The 16,624-nt window shown below is 33.8% G+C and overlaps 1 protein-coding gene across 2 annotated transcripts in view; it reads left to right on the top strand.

The window, feature by feature from the left end:
- ANTXR2 (ANTXR cell adhesion molecule 2) overlaps positions 1-16,624 on the top strand; it is a 154,285-nt gene that overhangs the window by 96,311 nt on the left and 41,350 nt on the right. The window lies entirely within an intron of this gene.

Genomic DNA, 16,624 nt, shown 5'->3' with positions numbered 1-16,624 from the left:
ACATTTGTATCTTTTAAAATTCATCTGTGATCCGGAGTTCTGTACTGGAACAACATGTACTAACTCTTCTTCCTCTTCTACATGCTACATGTTAACTTCACGTGTTTTAAAATTGTTTTCATGCATCATCTTAGTTTTTATTCCCCAGGTTAGACACTAGTTTATTTGTTCAATAATTTTCACTTTATTAAGTGCTGGGCATTGAGCTAACATTGAATATATACTAGCCAACAAAAACAGACAGTGGTCTCAGCTCTCTTGCTAAAACTTTATATTTTCTTTTAACTGTCATGATTGCAATTTAGTTTATAGTCTTTCATTATTCCTATTAATTTTGATTCAATTCAATAATTTTTGGATTATAAATATGTACAAGCAATGGCATCAGGTGATATCGAAGGGTAGAAACAAACAGCAGCCTCTGCCCTTAAGAAACCTAAACTTTGTTTGGGAAACAAGACATGTGCAAAAATAAGATTTATTCTGGAATGTGTTCTGGGTACTCTTGAGTGAATAGAAAAATAAAAACTAGCTCTCCCTAAAGAGAGATTAGGGAAAGCTTCTTCAAAAATATAGGTGCTCTGCCTTTGAATATAGGTAGGAAATAGCTAGAATGAGCATTTCCATAGATGTGGCATCATGAGCAAAGTCACTGAGGCAGTAATTCATGGTTTGCTAGATAATCTGGGATTCGGAAGTGAAAACCAGAAAGATTCACTGGGAATAGAAAAGAAGAAATGTGAGTTTCGATAAATTGGTATGTTTAGTTTTTAAAATGATGCATTATAGTCATTCATTCAACAAATATTTACGTAGTGCCTAACATATATCAGGTACTCTGTTAGATACGAAATGGATTTAACATTCTTCTTAAATTATAATGCTGTAATATTTCAAATGTTGCCCCAGCAGGTGAAATTATTTATTTTTTCATGTTTGAAGAATAATACTTCCCTTTCCATTATTTTGACCAAGATTTTCTTCCTTTTTCTTTTCTTTTCTTTTTTTAATCGATATGGTCACACTTTTGTCTAAGATAAGTCCAAAGCCTTTTTTGTAACTCTTGAGGTCATATTATTTCAAAATTCAGGATTTTTCTGATTTTAGGAATATGATATAGTCTATGTATCAAATATTATGTAAAGCATCATTTCCTAACCATATTATTCAGACATTTTTCTATTATATTTTAATATATATGAATTATAAAATTCATTGCTTCCAAATGAATTTTGGTGACAAATGTGGGATAGAACTTTCAGCTTTGAAAGATTCTGAACCTCAGAGGTATCGATAAAATATAGTTGACGTTTATTATGTGAGGTTAATTAAAACCCCACTTTTTCTACTCTACATCTATGCTATTTATGCCTTTTGAAAAATTTGTTTTTACTTAAGTACAGGACTTCAGGCTTAGTAAACATCAGTTGTTGATTCAATTAATTGATTTGTTTTTTTATCAGATACATATTATGATTCTATGTGTGCCTGATGCAGTCTGAGTTAATCTTTTATCGTCATACCTATTCATTTTAGCTTTAGTGCTTCTGATGTTTTCTTACCTGCAAATTTTTATTTCAAGCCAATGTTGAAACCTCAGTGTGGCATCCCATGAGAGCCCTTCCTCACAGATGGATGCTGCACAGTTAAGTGACATTACTATGTTAAAGCTAGGAACCTACCCAACAGTACAAATTCAGTTTACTACATGATTTACAAGGATATTTAATAAATTTTGTTAAATTCCTTGCTGAATTTAAGGTATAAGTGTATCTATCTATTCACCCATCCAACCAAACCCAACCACACATTCTTCACTCAAGAAAATCAGGTAAGCTTGGCATGATTTGCTGTTTTGCCTTTATGTTTCTTGCTAGTTTTTCTTTATAATATTTATTATTTTGTTTTAGACTGAGGTTTTATGTCAAGTCTGTAGTTATCAGCATATGACCTTTACCTTTTAGACAACTTGAGAAATCTTTGCCCCCACCCCCACAACATTTTTATTCCCCAGCTTTCCATTTTCAACGTTTCACAAAAAATTATTAAGAATATCCAAATGTGTCCAGGTGTGGTGGCTCACACCTGTAATCCCAGTACTTTGGGAGGCCAAGGCAGGTGGATCACTTGAGGCCAGGAGTTGGAGACTAGCCTGGCCAACATGGTGAAACCCTGTCTCTACCAAAAAATATAAAAATTAGCCAGGCATGGTGGGGCACACCTGTAGTCCCAGCTACTCAGGAGGCTGAGGTAGAAGAACCACTTGAACCCAGGAGGTGAAGGTTGCAGTAGTGAGCTGAGATTGCACCACTGCGCTCCAGCCTGGGCAACAGAGGGACACCCTGTCTCAAAAAAAAAAAAAAAAAAAAAAAAATCTGATTTTATGTCAACTCTACATCATCAACCAGGTCTTCTTTATTTCATAAAATTAACTCCCATTTAAATTCCCTATCCCACACACATATAAACCTTAACCTACATCTGTCCAGAGATTAGATCATAAAAATACACAGCAAGAATTATTCCACTACTTTAGTGAAATAGCTTTCTGTACATTATTAGGATAATTGAAGGGCCCAACATTTTTTAAGTTTACAGGATGTATTAAGAAATCGTACTGTTTTGATTTAACTGTCTCTAAAATGCTATCATACCTCCCTTCCTTCCCACCTCCCTTTTTCCCTCCCTTCTTTCCTTCCTTCCTTCCTTCCTTCCTTCTTTTTTCTCTGTTTCTTCTTAAATACATTTATTTCCACTATGCTTTCACTTTGTTTTGACAGTTTCTTATACTAGTTTATACATTTTTATGTTAATTTTCAGCTGGCTTCTTGTGAACAAATGAAGCCTTTAGTTGTCCTATTCTTATAGTCACCAGCACAGTAAATATCTTTATTGACAAAGGCAACTGTTTGACTCTGTGATACTTATGCCAAAAAGAATCTGCAGCAATCATAGGGCACTTAATCATGATAAATATTTCAGTGAATTTTAAGTCTCCAAAATAATGCAAACATAAAAATATTATCCAAAAGGTAATATTTAATTATTTGTTTAAGTAAAATTATTTTTGCATGGGGCAGTGATGTAATCTGTATTGAGACTCTAATATCCTACAAATTTTATTTCTATTTTGTAGAAAGAGCACATAATATTTCTTAAATTTCGGTTCTTTTTTGCTTTAGAGTTATCTTTCATTTGGGAACTTACAGTAATTTACCTATTCAGAAAATAATGACCCAGAGGCAGGAAGAGTATCAGGAATTCAGAGTATATTTGGCACAGCTAATTTTGATGCATGATATTAAAATAGGATGATCTGCTTTGGTAATGCTTTATGCATAAGAAGACATCCATAGCTCACCATTACCTTCTACTTACTGTGGTTGGTAAAAAATTAAAGTTACTAAACCTTATGGTTTTTACTAATTTAGTTTATATAGATGTGGTTTATCTCATGGAATTACATGAACTAAAGAAAATTAAAATTTAGGGAATTACAATGCCCAAGTGGTAGTATCCTCTACTTCTCTGGCTGTTCTTTGAATAACTGCCTATCCATCTACATTTATATTTGCTTGAAGAAAGGAGAAAATGAATTGACCTCAGAGTAGTGTATGTGTGTGTGTGTGTGTGTGTGTGTGTCTGTCTGTCTGTCTAAGTCCTAGTATAGTCATTCATTGAATGAGAAAAATTAGTCCTAGAGTTCTTTTGTTAGCTTTAAATAATCACACACACCTACAATTGGGCTCTAAACAAGGGTGAAATCCTATTATTTGCAAACTTACATCCCTAATGTCAATCACAATCTGATTAAATGAAAAACATTGAGCTTAGACCAACTCATGAAAGATTTTATATTTTTAAGAGATGTCCATTGCCCTTTGAAAGTGTGTATCACTTTTATATCAACAAATCTATCTTCTCAACAAATTATCTGATATTGGGAATATTAGGAAATTTGTAAATAACATTGTATCCGCTTAGATTAGATACACTGATTCCCTCTAAAAGAATTGTCTCTGCATTTGCAAAAAGTTCACTGGAACAAATGTTATTGTCTGTTAAAGTCAATTCTTTTAAAAATAAACTTTCTTATCAACATATAAATTGGTGAATATATTTTGCAAATAATTTTATCTTCCTGTGTTTTCTGTGCTCATAATGGTTTGTGTGTGTATAAATGCATAATATTTACTTTTGATTATGCTTCTTATGAAGTATTTGTACAGGTATACAAGTTCCATGTATGTGATTATAAAGGAATTTGTACACTTTAGAAATCAGGAAGACTAAACAATTTTTTAAGATAGAAATGGATGTAGCTTGATGTGTATTGTCAAGAAGTAAATGAGAATCCTTTCTCATATCTGATTTTTAAAGGAAGTGATAGTGACTAAAAAAAGGCAAAACAAACTTCATGCCACTTGAGAGACAATAAAACAGTTGTTTTCAGGTTGTGGCTAATGGTTCTAAATAACACTACCTCTGCCTAGTCAACAGCATGTTTTCTACCTAGGAAAACAATCATGTCATTTATTTATAATTGTTTACTGCAGATTCTGCCTCTGGAGACTCAGGTTTAGTTGTATAAACAAATCAGCGTTCCTAGAATTCAACCCAGAATCACGCACATTTACTATGTAAGTCCCATCACGGTGAATTTCTAGCCAAATGCGCCCCTTTTATGGCTCGGAGGTCGCACCGAGCTCGTTTGCGGAAGAATTCACTGCTGAATTGAAGTCCTTGATCAAGTAATTGAAGTTCAGGCATAAAGTATCAAAGCAGGCGAGCAGTCTCCCGCTCGGGCCCTCTCTCGCGCTCTCTTCCGCGCGCCAGCTCCCGCTGAGGTGGCGGGGTCCGTGGGCCGCACGCCGGGCCCGGGCTTTGATTGCGGCGGGAAGTCCTCCGAGTCATGAATGTTTCAGCGCGGCGCGCGAGGTGAGGGCCGCGCGTCCAGGTGTAAGCTAGCAGGTTGTCGCTGACATCTGTTTGCAGCGGCGGCAGCGGCCTCCCCAGCCCGCAGCGAGCGGCCGGATTGTCAGCGGAGGTAGTTGAGAGCGGCAGAACCGTTTTGGTCTCACTCTCGCTGCCTGGAGGCCTGAAACACCAAAGGTAGGAGTAGGGGTGGACACAGCTGCGCTCCCAAACTTGCCTTAGGCACAAATAAGAGATCTAATGTAGTTTGACTCCGTTGCGGTGGGGAGACGAGGACAGAAAACCACTTCAGAGACAACTTAACGCTGCAACATCTGCCGCCAAGTTTCCAGGGAGTGACAGGGGACAGCAGGTACAGATCGAAGTCTCCACATAAACAACCTCCATTAAGCCGTGGACTCTTTTGAAGGGCCTCCATCAAACATGCCGGAGTCCGCAGCAGGAGTTTGTTTGGTTTTCAAAGCAGTGTTTTGTTTTTCGCAGTAACAAGGTAATTTATAAATGATGCATTACCATGCGTTCTCCTTTTTGATTTGAAAAGAGAGAGTTAGAGAAGCAGAAAGGCAAAGAAAGAAGAAAGCGCAGCACTAGTTTTGGAGTAGTTCCACAAACCAATTAAATCTCCAAGGAGCTTCTTGGCTGTAATTGAGGTTATGTTAACCTTCAGAAGGCAGTCCCTCCTTCACCAGCAAGCAGACATAAAAGTGTGTATACAGCAGTTGAAGAATCCTAGTAACACTCGTCAAGTACATCCACCATTTGTTTTTAAACTTATAAGGTTTCTTATTACACGGAGATGAAATTGAATTAGATTTTTTTGCAGATGGATGTAATTTTTTAGTAAAACAAAATTTACAAAATTATATTGACTTTAATTGATTCCTATTCATAAAGACTTCATTCCTATAGTTGCATATAAAAAAATAAAATGTTAAGTCAGAAGTAAGCAAACATTTTCTTTATGGGCGATTCTCCTCCTCTACTACCTACATTCAGCTAGATACAAAATATTCAAGAATTTGTTGACTTTTCAATGGAAATACTACAAAAACTCCTTAATTTTGCACACGTAAATATGGCATAATAGAATTAGTTAAAATATTAGCCTGATACGAAAGAGATACTGGGAATGGTAAGACAATAAAGATTCTATAGTAACGTAAGCTATTATCATTTGTATAATTCAGGCTCCCTTTCTTGAGAAAAAGGATTGCTGCTGACTCAAAAGTATCCTTTGGAGAGGGAAGTAGCCAGGGAGCAATGGCCTAAGGGCAAATGGTAGTATGTGGCAAAGTTTTTATGTCTTGTTGAAATAAGCAACATAAATATTTTTCAGTATATTGAGAGGACTTTTGTCAGTTATGCAGATAATTTCATTTTTTTGAAATGATTGATGGCGGTTGCTTTCTCAAGAATATTCAGTCTGACAGAACACTGTCTCAATCCTCCAATTTTTTAAGTGTACAGCAAAACCCACAAAAATATCAGAGAAGGTAGGTTGCACAGGTCACTTAAAAGGAACCAGAGAAGCCTGATAACCTCAAAGGCAAAGGCTTTGGGTTCTACCTCTTGTTTACATCTCTAGTTAGACTTATGTTCGTGCCTTTCAGTCCTGCATCTAAATTTTCAGGCTCACACTGGCCTTGCCCTTTTTAATGGTAGCTTCTTAAGTGATTCCAGCCTTCTCAAGGATGGCTCTGTACTCCATTATGTTTACAAATCACCCAGTGCTTAGCACTCTTAAACCACGTCATCTTCAAGTAGAATAAACATCTGGATAGTAGGGGTTCTGCATCATACTGCCATTATGTTCCCAACACAGTTGCGAAGTGTAACCACTAGTGGGTCTTTCAGAGCAGATTGAAACCTTCACTCAATTGATTTGATGCTTCAAATGTCTTCAGTGCCTAGAATTATGCTGCTAATGACTGCATTCTTTAAAAAAATCATTAAAATATATTTACATTGATAGCCTGGGCTGGTCAATATTATTACCCCATAAATCATTGTTTTTAAAAACGACTACGTTCTTAGATTTAGTTTTTAGTTTCCATCCAAATATTTTGTGCCATATAGCTGAACTTTGTAACAGATTTTAGGGGCTTTAGAAAAAAAAAAACCCTTTATTGTAGCCTAATTGAGTCAGTCCTATCATACATAAAATGCCCATGTATTTTTATTCATTTCCTTCTACATGTTAAAGTGAGAGTAGAAAACGTAAAATGTTTAAAAAACTCTAAACCTTTTATTTATGTAAGATCTGAAATTTGTTATAGTTTTTTTTAGGGCAATTCTGATGCAACAAAGCTGGAAAATAATACCACTAGACTTTTCCGTTCTTTATATTATCTTTAATTATTATTATCTTTGGCCTTTACCTTTCGGGACATCTTTAAAATACCATCATATTCCGTTTAAATTAATGGAAGTAATTAACTTAAGTTTTTGCATATTTGAAAGATAAATTTTTACAAGAAAAATCCATCTCATGAACATGCCATTATTACTACTGTCCCACTGACTGTTTTAGGAGTGTGTGCATATAGCATGTTTATAACTATGTCTGTATTCTTATAGAACATATTTGCTCACTGTGTATATCATCAACTGTATCAGTGGAAAATAAATTCATGAAATAGAATGCTTTTTGATAACATTTCTTAGTTTCAATAAAATAATCTCTTAATTAGGCATATAAGTTGGCAAAGGTGTTGACTCAGTCTGGTTTCCTGAACTGAAATGCAGAATATGCAAAATTTAATCATTTAAATTACCAAAAAATTTATTTTTTTTCAAAGAACCTATAAACAGAACTTGGGTACTTGGTTGTCTTCCCTCCCCATATAGGCATTATTAGCTATTTAGTAGAATCATATACATTTTATGTATTAATTTCCAAGTTTAGATAAATATTTATCTTGATTAAAAATCAGCAAATTTTTGATAAACAAGAAACAAAAAATAATTAGTGTAAATACCGCTTCTCAATGCACTGATTTTAGAAATGTAACTTCTTTCCATCATCATCAGTGAGCTTTGGCACTCTGAAGGAATACTGTTCGCTGCGTGTGGGGCTTACACCTGCAATCCCAACACTTTGGGAGGCAGAGATGAGAGAATCCCTTGAGTCCAGGAGTTTGAGACCAGCCTGGGCAACATAGGGAGACCAAAAATTACAAACAAAAATTACAAAATATTAGCCTGACAGAGTGGAACATGCCTATAGTACCAGCTACTTGGGAAGCTGAGGTGGGAGGATTGCTTGAGCCAGAGATGTCAAGGCTACAGTAAGCCATGATCACACTATTGCACTCCAGCCTGGGTGACAAAGCAAGATCCTATCTGAAAAAAAAAAAAAAAAAAAACTTTTGAAATGTCTTGGTGGTTCAGGACTAAACACATTATTTTCTGAGGCTCAACATATGCCTGTGATGTAGAATACCTTGAAGACATGAATTAAATCATCCAACGGGGAGCAGAAATGTCAACACATACAATTTTAACCTTTTTTTCCCCTGTTTTTTGGTTACTTTGTGTATAGTTTTTATATACTTTTTATTACAAAGGCTTAAATATGTATTTAAATAAATTACTATAATTTCTAATAATTTACAAAAATCTACATGATTCTACATGCGTTAAATACTCATTTTTAAATTTAGAGCTCAGAAGACCCAGTCCGAGGGGGAATAAAGTGCATTTTTTTGTAGACAGTTTGTTGCATTATGATGGTGCCTTTATGTCTACCAGAACCTCATTTATAAGTTTAGTTTAAGGAAAGCTTTATAACTCAGTTAAGGAAATTGGCTTGAGTAGGAAGCTTTTATTGTCCCTTTATTCCTAAAAATGTACTTATAAATGCCTTTTTAACTTTGCTAAATATCTTTCATTTTTATTTATAAATAAAACACTAGGATTTGTATAACATAGAAACTAATATATAGTAGTATTCAATAGTAATAATTATATTCTCTAAGTAATTTCTTGACAAATTTTTCCATATCATTTTTATTTATATTTTCCACTGATTGTACTCTGAATCAAATTCCAACCTCACACATTTAAGAATTTTGAAACTGATATAATTTTGAGGTATAAAATAAATAATTTATTTTTCAAACTTTGCAAATAACAAAAAAAAGAGAAGGAAACAGAAAATAAGGAGAAATGAAAGAATACCCGTGGACATTTGTTTACCATTTTATTTTTTCTGACTTTGAGTTAACACTTTCTTAATTTCAAATAATTACAAGACTTTTTTCTCCTTATGCTTTTAAAAAACTTATAAAGTTGGGATAGTTTCTACAAACTCATTGCCATTTCACAATAATTTCATTCCCTAATATACATCATCTCTTTCTCCTTGAAGAGCTCTTTTTACTTGGAAAATGTGGCAGAAAGATACTTTAGGTTCCCATAATGCTTCTTAGCAAGCAGGTTAGTATACTGAAAATAATACACAATATATATTAAATTTCATAATCATATCCAGTACTAATTATACTTTTGTTTTGAATCATATTAGAGTTTTGTAATTTTTTTTTAAATCAAGCACTTTTGTTTCCTAGAGCCATTTCCTGACATGAATGATTTCTTAATAGTTAATTATGAATTCACTGTATTTTATTTAAATAGCTTTAAGGCCGAACCTAGTGCAGATTGGTGAGACACACACACACAGATACACGCACATATGACCATCTCAAATATTAGTTGCCTGAAAGAGTTAGTAAGTCTGTAAAACATTTCAATAAAACATTCAAATCGCATGTTTACATACATAGCATACAGATAAATTTCTGGAGTAGAGGAATTACTCTCCCATTATCATTCTCTAATTCTTTCATTTCTCTCCCTTGTCTGACTTCCTAACGTTGATTGAGACTTCCACTGCTTTGTCCTCATCATTAGAGACATCGTTAGACATCATTCTTAGACAATGCGACCTTCCCTCCTGAATTCCACTTGCGTGTCTCTGAGAGCTTATATGAATTTTCCGCTTCGACGCCCTGTTGTCACTACATTGTCTGTGTTTAATGGGACTTAGCCATTTTCCTCATGTATGTTTTTCAGATTGTAGTTATATAACTTTTCTCTCAATCATTTGCTCTATCCTTCACCAGATGTATCTAAACTGAGGCCCACGAGACTTAAGCACACCACTGTGGTTCCCACAGCTCCGTGAGCAGGGTCAAGATTTTAACTTTCTAATTCTGGTTACAGTGTCCTATGCCATCAGATAACATAATTACCCTGTAATATGCATGAGATATTGATTCGAGGAACAGAATTTTGTATATTAGAGTTCCTCTTAGTTTTATTATAATTAAGAGTATAAATTATACATTAATGAATATGTGCATTAGATCCTAGTGATTCATAAGAGGGATATCATTTGAATTTGTAGAATTTAAACATTTCTGTTATCTATACTTATTATTTTACTACTTATAAAATTAAGCTACTGAGAAAATTAAGACAGAACAATTCTGAAATTTAACAAGTTTGAATTATTTACAAAAATATGGCTGAGAATGCTGATACATAAAAATGTTGTTTATATGGGGCTAAAGTTAGTCATTTTGGATGATTAATTTTTAAATTATAATTAAATCTATTGAACATTTTCTGAATTATAAAAACACAACACAACTATTTTCCTTTAGGCTAAATTTTGAACAAATGAAGGCGTTTGATTTTTATTGTCTTTTTCAGAATTTTTTTTTTTTTGCTTGCGGTTGCGTTTTTTTCACTTTTTTAAAACAGATTTGATCTTTATTTCATATTCTATTTAAGAAAAATTTTCAGTGATCGGAATTCTTGTGAGATCTGTATTTGTCCTAGCCAAATCATATATTTTAATCTTAATTAATCTTTTGCATAATCATTTATGGTGCTGGCCTATATATGGCTTATGTTAACTCTGAGTGCCTCATTAGTCCAGTTTACAGAAATGCTGGCTCTTCTCAACAAACAGTGAGAAGAGAATTTAATTCAGTTACTACTCTCCAGAAGAGGTGGGACGGTTTTAACTGTCCTCTGAATCCAGATTTATGAACTAGTCTTATGCTCTTAACTAGATTAGTTCCTTTTCCATTAACTGCTTAAAGTAGGACAGCTGTCTGAACTGTTCGTTGTAAATTTGCCGATGACTACTTCCTTAATCTCAGATACAAAAAGCAGCAGATAACAGGATCAAAGTTTCAGGACCTTTGATTTTCACAGCCTGAAATGAGCATGGAGGGGCTCATGAACGGGAGACTGGAAAAATGTGAGGAAGTGTTACACTGGAGAAAAGGGGATGACTGTTGTCATTAATCTTAATTAATTGCTAAGAGTTTTAAATCTGAGTTATTAATACTGATGTTAAGCTCTTAATACACTTTTCATGCTCTGGCATCAGATGCTCTTTTATGAGATAAGAAGTTTAGGTAGGAGAGAAGTGTGTGTGTGTGTGTGTGTGTGTGAGATAAAATATTTTCATTTACATATTTCAAATATTTCCTTGGGTTAATATTCAGAACTTCACCTTTTGACAGTTACTGTAGGGTAGTTAGGAATGACAGACAAGTATCAATAAATTCAAATAAAATCGCTAGGTACAGCACCAGCAGTAAATCTGAATAATATTACTTTCATGTTTACCAGCATACAAAATACTTCACTGAAGAGGAAACATCAGATTATGAGTTGATATAGAAGGAGAGAGAATCAAGTGCTAGAAAAGGAGAAAGAAAAGAAAAAGAAAAAAAGATGAAGAATAGGGAAGAGATATTATTTTAATTAATAATTTGCAGGCAGTAGGAAAATGAAGTGTTATTTAAATAATAAACTATAAACTATGTTTTTAAGGTTGTATATTTCACTATTGCTGCCCTGAGCACTTGGAAGTAAACGGATTGAAACTTGAAATGACTAAACAGTCTTTTCTTAAAATTTTGTTTTCCTTCCCTTCCTCTCCCTGTTGCTGTTCCACTAATGTTTGTCTAGTTAATACTTTTTTATCATTAAGTCTATATTATTACTCTATGATATTTTTCAATGTAAAATTGCAACTAACCATATTGTTTATGAAAATTTTGACTACAGAAAAGTGTCTTGTAACCCCTCAAGGGGAAATCTTTAAAAAACAGGTAAGGCTCAAAACTTCAAAAATATGATTTCCAGATTATATCTCATATTCTCCATTTATTTGAACAAAATAAAAACAAAAGCTCTGTAATGAAAATACAGAGCACACTGAATTATTTTAGTTTTCACACATATATCTTACCTCTAATGACAGTGAAGTAAATTTCAGTAGTAAAATGTAAGCAGTAGCTTAGATATTCTAAAGTTTCTACAAATTTAAAATCACAAATTTGGCTTTGAGATATATTATACTTTTTGCAGCAGTGTTTTCTTCCTTTAATGATTATCTTTAAATGTAAGTAGGAAAACATACAAATGAAATAGTGTTCATTTGTTTCATTTATCAACCAATTTATTTTGTACCTATTAATTAATTATCAAAGATGCAAAAATCTGCAGATGTTAAGGATTTAGATTTTAATTTGTAGTCTGTGAATAATAACAGCTTTGAATTGGATAATAATGTGATGCAAAAGAAGTTAGAATTAGACTCTTGGAGAGTTCTCAAATTTGTAAAAGGAATGGAAATAATATGTGTTTTCCTGAGTAACTTAGCCCTATGTCAATGTTTCTGCCTGTGTAGATAGCCTTTCATTGTGGGTCCAAAAGGAATCACATAAAAATTAGGATATAGCAGGTCATATTATATGTGATATAACAGGTCAGATTGGTGGATTTGGTGGATTGTCAAGTGATCAAGTGGATTCTTAGGTGAAAGAACACTTTTTTCCTAATATAAATCCACTCTTTTTTAGAACACAAATTTAGGTTCATTAACTGAAAAACAGGGATTATTGGCTTCAGCTGTTTTTCTTGATTTGCAGGGGTCTCCTTCCTTGCTTCTCGGGAATAGAAGCTTGGGTTTCCAGTACTTCCAGTATTTCTATGAGTGTGTGTGTGTGCACGCACGCGCGCATGCACATACATATACTTGTGTGCGTGGTGATGTTTATGTGTCTAATGGGAGGTGGTAAGGTATTGTAGTCGTTGAGGAACTCATAATTTCAGGAGAGAGGAGTACACTTTATTTTTATAGGGAAGGTTCAGAACTCCAAGTCAGCTAACACTGAGCACCTACTATGTCTTATGTATGTTTAATTATGTTATCACATTTTTGTCCTATGTGTGCTGAGTTCGGTGTCATATTGTCCTCATTTAACAGATGAAGAGTTTGGGATCTAGAGATGTTTGGTGAATTTCCCAAGGGTACATTGCCAAACGTAACAGAATCTAGATTGAGAGTCAGGTTTTAAAATCCAGTGAGTGCTCGTTATTCCATGCTGTCATTTTACAGTGCAGCACTTGATTCCTCTGCCTATTCAGGCAATAACTGAATGACTTAGGGCAATTATACATGTAGGAGGCACTTTTGAAATGTCAGTTTTGAACCCGATGCTTCTGGTGCCTAAGTTATCAACTTTGTATCTATGTTTTTACTGATAAGTTACTTTGGCGTATATTCAGAATGCATGCATATTACTCTACAATACACATATATAATATACATTTAATTATATAGCACCTATAAATAATATTTAATATTTAGAAGTGACAATAAATTCTACAGCAAGTTTATACAGAATAAGGAATTTTTACATCACAAGGAAGCTTAGAAGTTGTGTAATTCAACGCCTTCGTATACTGCAACTGGCATCCCCACTTCAATTCTCTCCAAGAGGGACAAGTGTGTTCAAAAGCACAAGGGGGATGAACTAGCTTATATATTCCAGGAATTGCACATTGCTTTTCAAACTGTAGCAGGAGACTGGGAGCTGAGAAAGTGTGTTATGCAAGAGATTAGGAGCTGGGAAAGTGAGTTATATGAAGGAGGAAAAATTAGAGCCATTCCTATAGCCCTTGGTGGCATATTGGAAAGAACACTGCATTGGGGGTCAGGGACCTTGGGATCTCAATACTGTTACTTATCAGCTTCAGTCTGGCACAAATTTTCTAATCCTTCTGGTCCTCTGTTTTCTCATTTGTGTATAGAAAAATAAATGATCAAAAAGATCCCTTTGAATTCTAGCAGTCTTGTTTTTTAATTTCAACCAACCCACCTCTATGAAAATGAGATTCTTCCTATGCTCAAAAGGGTATCCCCAAAACCCTGTACATTGCCCTCAGAGAGTAGGCTTTAACAATATTTGAACAGAATAATTCATGCAGGTGGAAATTCTAGCTTATTGTTTAGGATATGTTTAAATTAATTCACACTTTTTAAAGTAAATAGACATTTCATGAGCCCAGCAATAATGAATAAATATATAAACATTTTACAAGTTACTTTAAGACTAAAAAATGACATATATTCTGCATAGTATTTGAAGACATATTCAAGTGACTATAAACACATTATGATTCTAGATCCATAATGGATATCTTGCTACTGGTTACACTTTAAAATAATTTGAAAATAACTGCATATGAAAGAGAGTAAGGGAAATACAGATTTTAAGAGATCTGTATATGTATTTAAATTTTATGCCAGTTTCCTGTCTTTATAAAATTTGCCTATTTCTCACTGATTTTCTTCTTTCAAAATAAGAAGAGATCAATGTGTGATATTAGATTATCTCCATTGTCATTTTGATATGCTGTATTTTACTGCCTTGTGTCACAACTGTAAAATAATTTAAACACAAGCTATCATTTTATTTAATACTGTTATAAGCAAATGAGTACTAATGTGTTCTTGTCATTAAATATATATGGATACATGGAGCTGTTCTCCCATTGGGTCACATTGAAATTGATTTTCCAACTTGACCTAACAATAATGGACAAATGTTAAATGAAAATCGATTACTTTTACTTAAATGAGCTAAAAACACTCATTTTATTAAGTGGTCTTTTTACCTACAGCTAACTAGATGACAAATAACACTTGTCTAGCCTCTGACCTCCAGCCTTTGACCTCCGGTCTGGCTTCTGAATGCATTTAAAAAACCTCTCAGTACAGATCTTGATTTTTTTCTTATATGACATATTCTTTATTAATTAGATGAAAGTATATTTCAGATATTTTTTATAAATAGAGCAAAATCCTGAATTAATATTATTTCAATCACAAATTCATTCTTTTTTAAATCTGGGGTCTTGCTCTCATCCAGGCTAGAGTCCAGTGGCACAATCTTGGCTCATTGCAGCCTTGAACTCCTGGGCTCAAGTGATCCTCCTACCTTAGCCTCCTGAGTAGCTGAAACTACAGATGCCTGTCACTGGGCCCAGTTTTTAATGACAAACTTTTAGGCGCTTAATATTTCAAATATTTCAAATACGTATCATGTTACGCTAATTCTCAAAACAGCTCACAGTAAAATATTTATATTGCCATTTTAAAGATAAGGAAACTGAGACTTTAAAATGTCAAGTAAGTCCAGACATGGTGGCTCATACCTGTAATCTCAGCACTTTAGGAGGCCAAGGTGGGAGGACTACTTGAGCCCATGAGATTGAGGCTGCAGTGACCCTGCACTTCAGCCTGGGCAATGGATCAAGACCTTGTTTCAAAAACAAACAACAACAACTATATAGAGATCTCAAGGTGCCAGATTCATTCAGGTCGGTAGGTAATAAGTGGTATTAACTCTAAACTTAAATATGTTAATGAAAACTTTAGTTCATGTAGATTTTGCTTTATGTTTCAAAGTTTATTGGTCAGTTTTACAGAAAATGCACAGCAGTTTAGAGTTTAGTGTTTTAGTTATGTTAATAAGTTACAAGCCCCAGGTGTTGAACTGAGAAAAATTTAACAATAAAATTAAATTGAAAAGGCCAACATATAAATGGGAAGTACTAGTGAAGTATTTTCATAACACAGGAATCACTAGTGAATATTTAAATATAATATATACAATACATAAATATTAAGTATCTTAGTCATATTATTGTAAATTTAGGACCAGAAAATTATTTGTGGATTTTTAAGCACCTACAGATATTGTCCAGAGGCCAATACTTAAGAATAATTGTAAAGTAGTATACTTTACTTACAAAAATGAAATATAATTAGTGGTAGAAAGTAAATCAACATGTTAGTCTTAATATTAAAATATTAAAATTGATTGTCATTTCTAACCTGTAAAATCAAAGCAAAAGGAGTTCTATCTGGAGGCTAAGATTATGACATAATCTCAAATTATATATTTCAAATATCAAAGCTCTCAGATTTACTATGGAAAAGGCATCACTTTTAGTTTAGGATACTGTTGGCACAGTCATAATTTATTATTTATAATTCCCTCTTAAAATCTAGTTTTCAGAATCTTTCATCATTTTAGACTTCCATTAAATTTACTTTGAATTTACTGTTTATTTCCCAGATCATTCTGAGAGCTTGAGCTCTTATTTTGATCTATGGGGCAACTGATTTCACTTATCAAATTTATTCTTTGATCTGTCTGAAAATAGTGTGCCCAAAATCATCTTACAAAAATTCAACCCTGAAATGGTTTTTAAAGTATTAATATCTTTTCAGGTACGTTAGTGAAAACTGAGGCAAATGGGCTGCCAGCCATTTTTTTAATGCGAAATCCTTAGTGTGTGAGTACTGGGAACT

Source organism: Papio anubis, chromosome 3 (genome assembly GCF_008728515.1).
Source record: "Papio anubis isolate 15944 chromosome 3, Panubis1.0, whole genome shotgun sequence".
Lineage (NCBI taxonomy): Eukaryota > Metazoa > Chordata > Mammalia > Primates > Cercopithecidae > Papio > Papio anubis.
Note: the sequence above shows the minus strand (reverse complement) of the source record. Positions and strands in the feature narration are given on the sequence as shown.